Raw genomic sequence first — 14,427 nt, 5'->3', positions numbered from 1 at the left:
GTCTGAAGTTCTTTATAAATGGGCTGTTACCTGCAGGCCTATCCAATGAGCTATTTGGCCTCAAATGAATTTTATAGGTAATAGCAGTATTTCTTAAAAGGCAAAATGATGATCCATAGCCATTCAGGAAAAAGATTCATGTCAAAATGGTGAAACTCCCTTCAAGTTAAAATAAAGATTTATTTTACTAAAATAACTTACTTCCATCTGGTAACAAAGAAAATGATTTTTTAAAGTATCTTGAATATCCTGCGAAAGAAAAGGCAAGTTTAAGCTAACACCAGGGTTAAGAATCTGTTAAAAAAAAAAAACACACACACGGAGCTTCTTTCCCAGCTCGGAAAGCTCGCTGTGGTGTAAACCAGTGTATTCGTTTGCTAGAACTGTCATAATAGAGTCCCACAGAATGGCTTAAACAACAGAAATGTATTTTCTCACAATTCTAGAGGCTGGAAATCTGAACTCAAGATGTTGGCAGGATTGGTTTCTTCTGAGGCCTTGCTTCTTGGCTTACACATGGCCATCTATTCCCTGTCTTCAGTTGGTCTTCACTCCATGTGCCTTCATGTCTATATCCAAATATTCTCTTTTTATAAGGATCCCAGTCTTAATTGGATTAAGGCCAACCCTGAAAATCTTGATTTTAATTTGACCCCTTCTATAAAAACTCTATTTCCAAATACTAATCACATTCTAAGGTACTGTGAACCAGGGGTCCACATATGATTTTCATGGAGACACCATTCAGCCCATAACACCCAGATTACAGCAGAAAAGTTAGAGCAGATGAGAGAAGCAAGCCTAAAAAGTCACAGATGCCCCCTGCCCCCCGCAACCCGAGAGCTGCAATAGGATCCAGCAGTCATCAGGTCCCTCATTTCGCAGATGAGGAAACCAAGATCCAGATGGAAGATGTAAACCCATCACAGGCTAACTTTTTCCACTCAGTTTGTTTAACTTTTGAGTATCTACCAAACTAAAACTCTAAAATGGTGAGAGAGCCGGAGTCCATCTACTGACCTAGCATCAGTAGAAATAAGGCATATTTAGCCCTACTCAGTGCCTCTTGCCCCCTGAACTCAGCAAGCGAGTTGTCCTCTGTGGCTCTATAGGAGCCACTCTATAGGAGCTGGTGCTGTAGGATCCTCTTCTCCAGATGGAGGCCCTGCTGGTTTCCAAACACTTCAGTTCTTAAAGACCAGTGTCAAAATAAATATTTGAAATCTTTCTCTCTACTCAAGGGACCTGCTGTGCATGCGTAATTCAGTTGCATCATGTCTGACTCTTTACGACCCCATGGACTGTAGCCCGCCAGACTCCTCTGTCCATGGGGTTCTCCAGGCAAGAATACTGGAGTGGGTCACCATGCTCTCCTCCAGGGAATCTTCCTGACTCAGGGATCAAACCCCCAAGTCTCTTACATCTCCTACACTGGCAGGCGGGTCTTCACCACTAGCGCCACCTGGGAAGCCCACTCAAAGGACACCGTGGTTCTTGTTTCTGGATAAACAGAGTTGGACCACATTTGCCCATCTCAAATTATAGTTTTATTTTTCTTAAGGGCAAAATGAAAAGTCGTGTTCTGCTTCCTGTAAGGTGTTTCAGATGGACCCATCTCAAAAAATAAAGTCAAATGGGCTCATAAAACAAGTTGAAGCTGAGTGCAGGCATGCCCCTGGAAAACCAGAACTAGAGGACAATGAGTCCCTGATCACTCACAGGCCTCCTCACTCCCTGACTGTTGCACTCACCCAAGAATTCCTTTCTGGCTAGGGCAGGATTGGCTCACAGCTCGGGCACTGCCAATTCCCAGGGAGCACCCAGGCCCACAGATGTTCATGGGTCACAGAATTGCAAACTGATCACTTGTGCATTTTGGATTTCAACTTGTAAACAGGGGGATTCCCTCTTTTAAAAAAGAAAGAGAGAAAGAAAAAGGAAAAAAAGGAAAGGGAAGAAAAGTCACCACGCAAAGGAAAAGTGTGAGCTAAGTTTTTCCTTTTTCAATCTTGGCGTGTGGGTGTAGCTATCTTCAATCTGACTCTTGCCAGACACTGTATGCTTTGAGCAGGCATGGAGCAATTTGCCTGACGCTGCACTGCCAGAACATTGAGACTTGACCTGTAACATGCCTCTTCTTCCAGTCCTGAGTGGGGACAGCTGGGCGGACGGGCTGCACCAGACGCAGCCCGCTGGCTGCTGGGTACAGCTCAGAGAAGAGGCGGAAAGCAGGAAGCAGAACGCTGACTGACCAGGGCAAGCAGCAAATCCCCGAGTTCAAGTCCCAGCTGGTCGATTCCACTGGGTGTTTGAGTAAATCACTTGAACTCCCCAGGCCTGAAGTCACCCCAGCTGGAAAGCATTAAGAAGAAAACAGGATGTCCCTTGACAACCAAGAGCTGCTTCTGGGATGAACCTTGTCCCACCCTCCACCCCCATATGCTAAGAGACTAAGAATCACAGTCCCTCTGGGGCTGACCAAGGTTTTCTGCCCTAAACGCTGTGTCCCCAGCGAAAGAGAATAGAGTAACACATAAGTCCAGGTCTACAAATGCCTGCAGTCCCTCATGTCTTAAGTGCCGTTGCCCAGCGTGCCAGTAAGTCGATGGAAAGCAGCACTTCTGAGATGTGAATGAAGCCAAAAGGAAGATGCTCATTCTACTGGACATGCATCAGTGTTATTATCCAAGGCAAACCACTCTGTGGATTTCCATTTTTCTCAACACTCTCTTTGGGAATTTATCTAGCTGTGAGTTATAAAATTCCTCTTTAAGTCACAGTTTCTACTAAATACAGGCTTCCTGTAAATCCTTTAGAGTACCCTGTATTTCTGATCCTGTTAATAAGGAGCTTAAAACCATCCTTGTGTATTAGTACAGGTTGTGTATGAGGAAGGGAAAGATAGAGCCCTGAATGCAGAGCTCCAGACAATAACAAGGAGAGATAAGAAGTCCTTCTTCAATGAACAATGCAAAGTAGAGGAAAACAATAGAATGGGAAAGACTAGAGATCATTTCAAGAAGTTGCTACTCAGTTGCCTCTGGATTTCACCAAATGTTTGGAAACATCACTACGGTAGTAGAAGAATGAGGAGTCAGTGGACTTCATGTATATTTGTGTGTTTGTGCAGGTGCACATAAAGATATATTGTTAATTTAGGACTTTCTCTTGAGGAGAAAGAATTATCTTTTGCGTGGCACAGGGTTCGGCCCCAATCCTAAAAATACGCACAGGAAAATCAAGACTGTGAGATTGCTTTTTACCAGTCAGTTACTCTTTATAACCAAATAAATCTATTTTTATTGCACCACCAAAAAAAAAAAAAAAGAAAATTGGAGATATCAAGGGAATATTTCATGCAAGGATGGGCATGATAAAGGACAGAGTGGTAAGGACCTAACAGAGGCAGAAGAGATTACGAAGAGGTAGCAAGAATACACAGAAGAACTGTACTAAAAAGGTCTTAATGATCCGGATAACCATGACGGTGTAGTCACTCACCTAGAGCCAGTCATCCTGGAGTGTGAAGTCAAAATGGGCCTTAGGAAGCATTACTACAAACAAAGCCAGTGGAGACGATGGAATTCCAGCTGACCTATTTCAAATCCTAAAATACGATGCTGTTAATGTGCTGCACTCAATATGCCTGCAAATTTGGAAAATTCAGCAGTGGCCACAGGACTGGAAAATGTCAGTTTTCATTCCAATCCCAAAGAAAAGTAATGCCAACGAATGTTCCAACTACCAGACAGTTGTGCTTATTTTGGATGCTCGTGAGGTTATGCTCACAGTCCTTCAAGCTAGACTTCAGCAGAACAGAGAACTTCCAAATGGGTTTAGAAAAGGCATAGGAACCAGAGATCAAATTGCCAACATTTGTTGGATCATAGAGAAAGCAAGGGAATTCCAGAAAAACATATACTTCTGATTCATTGGATATGCTAAAGTCTTTGACTGTGTGGATCACAACAAACTATGGAAAATTCTTAAAGAGATGGGAGAACCAGGCAACCTTACCTGTCTCCTGAGAAACCTGTATGTGGGTCGAGGCAACAGTTAGAACCTTACATGGAATACAGAGCGGTTCAAAATTGGGAAATGAGTACAAGAAGGCTGTATACTGTCACCCTGCTTACTTAACTTCTATGCAGAATATATCATGTGAAATGCCAGACTGGATGAATCCCAAGCTGGAATCAAGATTGCCAGGAGAAATATCAACAACCTCAGATATGCAGATGATACCACCCTAGTGGCAGAAAGCAAAGAGGAACTAAAGAACCTCTTATGAGGGTGAAAGAGGAGAGTGAAAAGTCTGGCTTAAAACTCAACATTCAAAAAACTAAGATCATGGCATCCGGTCCCATTACTTCATGGCAAATAGAAGAGGAAAAAGTGGCAGATTTTATTTTCTTGGGCTTCAAGGAAAAGTTTCAATAAAAGCTGAAAACCTGAAAGGATGGGGTACTGTACTTTTTAGAGTCTTGTTTCTCTTTCTCAGAAGTGGCATCACTGCTCTGATGTTGTAGGAGGAATCTGGGAATGATCTTGTGGGCTGGTGATGTGTTCAGCATGGCAAATCTTTCTGAGGATCTGCTTTCCACTACAGAACCGCCACGGGTGGAGACTGTAATATGTTGTGCTACTAACGTTTCACAGGCAAAGGAGAGCTATGACACTGACCACAGACTTCCTTACAGCCATCCTTTTTGCCACTTGTGTCTAATGTACTGCTTTCTTTCCTCCTGTGGCCCACTCTCCTATTTGTTCTCTGTCTTTGACTGAAAGTTAATGAAATTCTCGTCCAGTGCATGTTCCCAAAGGATAATTCACAAGCCAGGTGTGTGAGATGTATATGGGAGAAAAGCCCTGTGTTAATTTGTTGAAATGCCAAAGTTCGAAGACTTTAGTCACACAGTACAGTGACATTTTCAGAGCATGCCAAGGGCCTAAAGGAATACTGCAGTTAGAAGAATCAGTTTATTTTATCAAATCCTTCATTTCTCAAAACTAGTTGCTGTGAAACTCTTACTGAGTAAGACTCGGTAGCCTGTGGAACTAGTATTCTGGAGATGATGCTCTGAGAAGTAATAAGTTTTAATGTAAGTCATTTTTTTCCTCATTGGAAGAGTCTCTTTCTCTGTGCTATGGTTCATTTTTTGGTCTTCCAATGGTCCATGAATATTCTTTGGAAGGAATGATGCTGAAGCACCAATACTTTGGCCACCTGATGCAAAGAGCTGACTCATTGGAAAAGACCCTGATGCTGGGAAAGGTTGAGGCCAGGGGGAGAAAGGGACGACAGAGGATGAGATGGTTGGATGATATCACTGACTCAATGGACATGAGTTTGAGCAAGCTTTCAGAAATAGTGAAGGACAGGGAAGCCTGGCGTGCTGCAGTCCATGGGGTTGCAAAGAGTTGGACACAACTTAGTGACTAAAAAACACAATCATGGTCCATGTGTCCTGCTTGAGGAAAACGTATTTACTGATGATTAACGTTTTGACAAATAGAAGATGAAGGCAAATAACATCAAATAATTAAAAAGGGGTCATCTTTTAATTTTGCTTATTCTCCCTAATTTCATTTCCCTCCCTCCTGAAAAAATCTTTTTAAATTGTCTGTGCTTTTTAATTTGATCTGGGTCCCTGAAATCAATTCAGTACTTCCATGACAACAGTGCTCAAATCAAATTGTGTGCAAGACACCTGCCCCTCGTCCTCTCTGGTCTGTGGTTTGTTAAACAGTAGGAAGAAAAACAGTGGCAAGAGAGAGATCTCAAGCTGTTCAGATAAGGTTGGTGTTTGAAGATAAGAACACTCAGCTCTTGAACTTGAGCTCAGCTTCTGCACGTTGGGGTAACCTGTGTTGCTAGTACACTAGGGGGAGCCGTATCCATAACCAATTACTCAAGAAATCCCAAGGTCTTTCCATACCTAATGTTTCTCCCATACCTGCTTATTTTCTTTCAAGGCTTTAGACTAGTATGGGCCAGAAGCAAGTGATGGTTAAGGTATTCAAAACACAGTATACACACTGTCAACTGATCAATAGGCCATTATTTCTCCCAGGCTGTGTAACCTACTTTAGTTTAGTTTTAAAATGACTACAGACTTTTTCAGTCTTTATCAGACGATCTTTCCTGAGTGTGTTGTATAATTATAACAAGATTGAAAGTCTGATTTGATGATCAAGAAGTGACTCATGTGATGACTCAGTGATCATGATAGCCCTCAAGCAATCCCACCACTGCAGCTATGAAGGTAAGTAGAAAGTAATACAAAGAAGAAATCGAGACACAGAGGTAGAGAACAAAGACGTGGACACCAAGGAAGAAAAGGGGAGAGAGTTGGATAAATTGGGAAATTGAAATTGACACGTATATGCACTACTGATACTATGTATAAAACAGATAAACAAGGAGAACCTATTGTATTACACAAGGAACTCTACTCAATGCTGTGTGATGATCTAACAGATGGGAAGGAAATCCAAAAAAGAGTAGATATACGTATGGCTGATTCACATTATAAAGCAACTACATTCCAATAAGAATCTTTTAAAAAGAAAAGAAAGGGAGGGAGGTGGGAGGGGGGATCAGGATGGGGAACACATGTAAATCCATGCCTGATTCATGTCAATGTATGGCAATGTATGGCAAAAACCACTACAATATTGTAAAGTATTTAGCCTCCAACTAATAAAAATAAATGAAAAAATAAAAAGAAAAGAAAGTAATACAGTGACTCAAGGATGTCAGAAGTCAAGAATGCCATATTGCCTGTCATCATGGCAGCCCAAGCTCAAAAATTCAAATAACTCTCAATTCAAACTCTTCTAACATCCAAAAACTCACTGGCACACAGAGGGACTAAATGTGGAGGAGGTGAGAAATCAGTGACAACCTGACTGAAAAAGAAGGTTTCGGGTTTGTGCTACATCTCCGGCCGCAGTGGAATTTGCCAAAAATAGCAGAGCAGATCTAAAGCACAGAGATCAGGCTGCCCTTTCAGCAGATCTGCAGGAAAGGTCTTGTACCCTGGGTGTATAATAGAAAATAAAGGTCCCATGATGTTAAATAATGAGCTCGCTGTAGCACAGTAAGTGTCAGGGTCAGGATGCATATCCAAAAAGGCAAGCTAGGACTGAGGCTGACTGCTGAGGATTTTGGAAGAAATTTGCACTTTACTCTAAGGGCAATCAGAAGCTCCCCGGGGCATTTCAGAAAAGGAAAGTCACATGAGGGAATCATTTCTTTCTAAATTAATTAGCAAGTGAGCTGATTGTTCTCCCTGTCCCCTCCTCCCCCGCGATTCACCGCCCTTCTTCACAGACTCCATCTTCTGGGATCCTGATCCCTGTGAATTGAGCTCCCTGGGCTCCCTGCCTGAGCCTCTGTGATAGATTTGGCCGATGGGTGGCGTGCAGGAAATGGGGAACATCTGAATGGAATTCTGCCTCTGACTATATAATAGGGGAAGAAATGCAAGGCAAAACTCTGTTAGTCATCCCACGTGTGCCCGGGGGATGGGTTGGGGTGTTGGCCATGAGACTGGAGAAGAAGGACAGAAGCCAAAACTTTAAGTTGGTTCCATGACTGATTTCAATCAGTGGAAAACAGTGCTCTGCACAGTAAATATTTGCTGAGTTGAATGCACCAAAAGGAGCTAAGGGAAAATACAGCATTAACTCAAATATTTCCAACTCGGGTAGAGATGTAAGTCATAGAAATGAGATGGTGGGATGAAAGAGCTGACTTAGAGGGTAGAGAGGGCCAGCTGGAATGTGTGGATGTGTTGAGATTAGCCTGCTTGCTGAGGCAGAGTTCCCAGTAGATGCCTCAGCCCTCCATGTGGGCACAAGCAGTGGGATTGGGCCTCCAGTTCCCTCCAGTCAACATCAGAGTGCTACACAAATCTAACCATGTCTAGATGTGCCATGATGTGAAAAAAAGGTGGGAAACCCAGTTCTCGTTTACTCTACCCAAAATACACACAGTTCTTTTGTTTATTTGTTTTCTTAACATAAGTCTTTTCTTTCCAGGTCCTGTGATCCCTTCTCTTTTACACTAATCATTATTTGACCTCCATGTAAGCATGGGTAGACACCAGAGTCCTGATTCACCATCAATAAGGGAAGCTGTTTAATTTTTCTAGCAAAGATGATGGATCAGAAACGTGTCCATCTTAGACTGCTTCAGGCCAATTTGAGAACATGGCAACACTAACTGTCATAAAAGCAAATTTTTGACCTCAGCCCCATGAGTACCAGCGTGAACGGACTGGCCATCCATATATCCCAAGAAAAATAGGAATCAGACATTTATTACCATTCTCATTCCGGAAATAATTAACCTGTGCATCTAGAGTCTCCCTCTCACTAAAATGATTACAAGATAAAACGTTTCCATAATTATAAATGGTATTTATTAATAGCATTGGCCAGCTAAACTGTGATTAATACCCAGTCTTGATATTCATCTTCAAAGAGGATTTTATGTATATTACTTGGCATTCAACTATATACATGCTAAAATTAAAATAGTTTTAAATTAGTATTTTTGAATTTGCAAATTAAAACTGCAGTCGTTTATTTGACTGGATAGCTTAGGAGTCAGAGGTGAATTTTTATTTCAGTTGAACATACTGTGCTTCACATTTGAATAGTTCCGTATAATGTTAAAAAATGCTTTCATATATGTTACCTTAGCCCTCTGTGTAGATAGCTATATGGATAGGAATATATACAGGAAACCGAAATTCAAAGAGGCAAATTGATTGAGATGAGGTCATAGAGTAGCTGAACTGATTCTAGAAACTTCTGATTTCTTGTCAGTTGCTCCCTTTTCGAAATTATGCCTCCACAGCCAACATATAGGAAATAATATTCTTTTTTCTCATTCATTAGATATGCTCACTACATCATAACTGTGGGGTTCCCCTGGGAGTCCATGAGAGTGCAACATTTGAACTCTTGGCCTAAGAGTTTGATTAAACATAGTAAAAACAGCTGCTCCTCATTTAGGGCATTTTTTTTTTTTTTTTTTTTGAAGCTCTTATTCTGGACACAAGCCTTTCGTGGGGAGATTCTACTGAAATAAGACCTATATTTTACCTGGTTTAAGCTTTACTATGTCCTACCTATTCGTGTAAATTTAGTTTCAAGGAAATAAAGAGAAAAACTGCAGTGTGTTTGGATGAAGACATAAGCTTGCTTGAGTGGAAATCTATTCCCCATTCCTTATACATTAGCGTCCATGGCTTGGTGGCGGGTCATAAGAATGAGAAAGGTGCATGGTGGGGAGAAGGAAAAGACATGAGGAATCAGGCTTCACAGCCTCCCCACACTTAACCTCCCTTCCCAAAAAGGCTCCCCGTCATTTCATCCCTGGATTTCCAGGCACTTAATCCCTGCGATGGTCAGGTGAGATAGGAGAGATTCCTGTTTTAGTTGTAACTTGCACTGGGGCTGTAGTGAGCAAATCCAGGCCTCCAGCTATTTTCCTGACTGTGGTCAGAACACCAGGCTGAAGCCCTGGAGCACCACGAGGACACAGGCAAGTCTCTGCCAGCTTCCTCTTCTACCCAGAGACTCAGATCCAGCCAACATGCTTGAATCTCAGGGCTACGGATATTTGCCCTTTTATTATGCCCTCTTTTCTCATCTTCTCTTTTCTTTCTTTTTAAAAACAGCATAAATAAAAAATACTGTTCAATATCACTTATATGTGGAATCTAAAAAAAATGATATAAATGAACTTATTTACAAAACAGAAATAGACTCAGAGACATAGAAAACAAATTTAAGGTTAACAAAGGGGAAGAAGGAGAAGGATAAAGAGGAATTTGGGATTAAGAGGTACACACTGTATTTAAAATAGATAAGCAACAAGGATCTATGGTATAGCATAGGAAACTATATTCAATATCTTATAATAACCCATAATAGAAAAGAATCTGAAAAAGAATATATATATATATATATATATATATATATATAACTGAATCTCTTTGCTGTACACTTGAAACTAACACAACTTTGTAAATCAAAGGTATTACAATTTTACAAAAATAAATAAACTAAAATGATTTTGCTTTATGACCCCAAATAGGCCTCCATGCTTCAATGAATAGATAAGATTTATGTTATATTGTGCAAGTAGAATCTGATTTGAGGGTGAAGAAGGACTTTAAAGATAAACTCAGTGGGAGAAATCACAAAGAAAAAAGTATTAGACCCTCTGAGGTAAAAAAAAAAAAAAATCATAATTTAGAAGCAAATAACAAATGGGGGAAATATTTGCAGCAGAAATGGCAGTAAAAGATTGAAATTGCTACATAAAGAACTTACATAAATCAATAAAGAAAAGTAAAACATGTGCAAAAAATATGCTAGTTCTCAGAACTTAGTTCTATAAAAAGCTAAAAACATGAAAAATTTTTAATCCTCATAAATAACCAAAGAAATTTGAATTGAATTAATGTGACATCACTGTTGACACTTTCGTGACAAACAAAACATGAAAACGTAAGACATAAAAGTGGGCTCATGTCCAGCAGAGAGTATAGTGAAACTTTTACTATGCTGATAGGAATAAAATCAACGCATTTCTGAAAAGTAATTAAGGAATTCATACAAAAACCCACAATAAAGTAAACACTGAGATTCTAACTAGTTTGGAAGCCTGGTTGAAAATACTGGTTTCATAGCTATAAATCCAGAATCATCTAAAGATATCAGGCAAATGGCTCAAAGTCTTGGTTTAAAATATTGTAATAAGAAATATCTCTCAACCTTCAAGAAATGTGAGCATAGCTTTTACTTACAGTATGCAGGTTATAGTATATTGAATTTAAAAAATTTAAATTCGTCTCATTATCTTATAGTCAGTCTGGGTGTAAACTCTTTCGCCTTGACTGTGCCACCCTAACCAGCCTCCAAAGGTGGAACTGACTCCATCATGGCCTACCTACAATATTATCCTTGCCAGACCATTTCTAAACTCAATAGAAATACACATTTGCCCATGGAAAAAATATAGTTTTCCACACTTTCAGTAGGGCTTTGGATAAGATTGAATTTGAAGAAGATTTTGCTTGGATGAATTATTTTTTTAAAAGTTGTTCTAAAATTTCAAAGTGTCAAGTGTTCCTAAGACAATTAAGCCATGTCTCAGTATTTTTTCACTACTTTCATCACAACTAAAGATGTACTGAAAAGGAACTGGCTATTCTATGGAGAGCACAAACTCACATGTAAAGCGATTATTCTTGCAGAGTATCTCTACCAATTTGCTGAGATTTTTCTCTTCAGCAGAGCTCAGATATCTTCAGGTTGCCAAATTAATGCAGGGATTAATTTCTAGCTCATTGAGTTGGAAAATACATTTATCTTTCATTCACTTGTAAATTTGTTATCCCGAGCATCACGCTCATAAATGAGAGAAGAGACTTGTAATTTTTATGGTTATAACCAAGGTTTGAACAATCCTGTTATTGTCTGTTTCTACACAGAGCCAAGAAGACAAGTTCTACCTCCTAAAGGAACAGAACGATCTAAGGACCTGAGCCAATCATGCTGGTTTGTTTCTGATCTTTGAACCTCCTCTTTCCTGCACAGAGCCAGGCACCCTAAGCCAGCCACTGTCTGTGTCAAGAAATATTGCTGATTTCATTTCTTTCACAGCTTGGGTCAAATTTTACTCTTGAGTAGTTATAAATATATAAGTATATATATTAATATATAATATACATTATATATAAAATAATATATAATATAATACATTTAATTTATAATATTTCTGCTAATTGTGTCGACTTGGCTCAGGTGCCTGAAACCCAACTCTAGTTCAGACAAAAAGGAAATCTATTGTTAAGTGTCAAAGGTATACAATCAAAGGAAGAACTGAAAAAAAGAAAATGCAAGAAGGACTGGGGAGCAGCTGGGCTCCAGGAACTATCGGGTGTCTCTCTCACGCTCATTTACAGGCCAGCAAGTAATATGGCCCCCTCCCGCTTCAAAACCCCCCAGACCTCATTCACAGCTTCTGTCACCACAGAGAAACAGGCTCCTTGCTAGAATTCGGAAAAACCTTGGGGGAAACACACTGATTGGTTTAGCTGAGTCAAGCCCCACCCTTCCATGAACCAATTAGAAGGTCAGAAGAAGGTTCTCAGAGTACGGCTCACATATGGCCCGAGACTCCTAAATACTGTGAATGAAGCAGCCATCTAAAGGAGTGTCCACTAGAATGTCTTTTTAGATTTGCTTCCCTGGTGGCTTAGTAGGTAAAGAATCTGCTTACTATGCAAAAGACCCAGGTTCGATCCCTGGATTGGGAAAATCCCCTGAAGAAGGAAATGGCAATCTGCTCCAGTATTCTTGTTGGAAGAATTCCATGGACAGAGGAGCCTGGCAGGCTACAGTCCATGGGGTCTCAAAGAGTCGGACACGACTGAAGTGACTCAGCACATCCAAAAGCTCTGTTCAGTATTTCTACCATGTCACAGGAAACAGTTATTTTTGTGCAAATTAACTAGAGAAAATATTTCTAAATTGGGAAAACAAAACAAAATGCAGTAAAGAAAATTAAAACCAACCACAATCTCATCATCCAAATATTTACATTTTAGTGCATATCTTCCCAGGCTTTCCTATATACATGTATTCTTTGCTATGTATAGTGTATCACTGAGATGATATTAAATGTACAAATCTACATTGTGCTGTTCACTTAAATGTAAAAAGATACTCTTAATTAATAACATACTTATAAATCCGTTTAGATAAAGAAATCTATAGTACACCAGAAGATGTGTGAACTTCTTGACATTATATGCAAAACATCATAAGCATATTGGTGTGTATTTCTCTTAAAAATGGGTCCAAATTTTCACCAGACATTCAAAGTGGTCTGTGACCAAGAAAAAGGTGGAAAGTTATGGCATTCAAGTTTTCACAGCACTTCCACATAAATTACAATAGACTCAAAATTGCTGTATATTTAGTATTTTACTTGCAACTAGTCTCAGGTGACATAAAGATTCATGGCATTCGGCAGGCACACTATAACTTGTGAATGAATGAATTTGAATCACAGATGTTCGAGCCAGACCCTTAGCTTGTGGTGAGCCTAGCTGGTGTCCTGCATCTCAGCTCAGTCAAGCACCCTTATCCTCACATTATGACTACTGCTTATTATGAATGCTACAATAGCTTGTTTCTGTAAGCTGTGAAGGTTACGCTTTGAAGGAAGCTGGCAGGAGAGCAGCGTGCTATGGAGATAAGATTATGAGAGAACACAGGATCTGAGGGGCTTCTGTTTTGGGTGCTGCTAGTAAATTACAGAGGTATGGAGAGACCTGGCTGAACCACCTTAGTTTAAAGCTATTTCACTGCCTTGGAGGAGGAAATGGCAACCCACTCCAGTATTCTTGCGTGGAGAAACCCATGGACAGAGGAGCCTGGTGTGTTACAGTTCATGGGGTCGCAAAGAGTCGGACACGACTAAGTGACTAACACACATACACACTTTACTGCCTGGACTACTAGGGCTCCTAGGTCCTTACAGAGCGTGGAGCAGTGACTTCAGGGCAAGATCATTCAGATAATCCAAAGCCAAAGGCAGTGTTTTGAGGCAAGACTGTATAAATTTAATAGCCAAGTATTATTGTAGTCTCCCATTCGGGGTGAACTGGACACAGCTTCAGTGGATTTATCCCTCTTTGATTCTGTTCTGGTTAAGCTATTTGATAGCGGAAAATTTTCCTTCTCACCCAGTGCAACATCCCCTTTACTGTATAGAAGTCATATACTTTATTCCTTTTTGTTGTTCAGTCACTCAGTCATGTCCAACTCTTTGAGACCCCATGGACTGCAGCACGCCCGGCTTCTCTGTCCTTCACCATTTCCAGGAGCTTGCTCAAACTCATGTTCATTGAGTTGGTGATGCCATCCAACCATCTCATCCTCTGTCATCCCCGTCTCCTCCTGCCTTCAATTTTTCCCAGGATCAGGGTCTTTTCTAATGAGTCGGCTGTTTGAATCATGTGGTCAAAGTACTGGAGCTTCAACATCAGCATCAGTCCTCCAATGAATATTCAGGACTGATTTCCTTTAGGATTGTCTGGTTTGATCTCCTTGCAGTCCAAGGGACTCTCAAACTCTTCTCCAACACAATTCAAAAGCATTAATTCTTTGGCGGTCAGCCTTCTTTATGTTCCAACTCTCACATCCATTCATGTCTACTGAAAAAAACATAGTTTTGACTATACAGACATTTGTTGGCAAAGCAATGTCTCTGTTTTTTAATACACTGTCTAGGTTTGTCATTCCTAGGCACACACTTTTATATTAATCTTTGTTTGCCAACTCAAATTGTGGTATTTCACTGGGATGCTCTTCTACTTTCAACTAGAACCACTT

This window comes from Odocoileus virginianus, chromosome 34 (genome assembly GCF_023699985.2).
Source record: "Odocoileus virginianus isolate 20LAN1187 ecotype Illinois chromosome 34, Ovbor_1.2, whole genome shotgun sequence".
NCBI lineage: Eukaryota > Metazoa > Chordata > Mammalia > Artiodactyla > Cervidae > Odocoileus > Odocoileus virginianus.
This window is presented reverse-complemented; position numbering follows the sequence as displayed.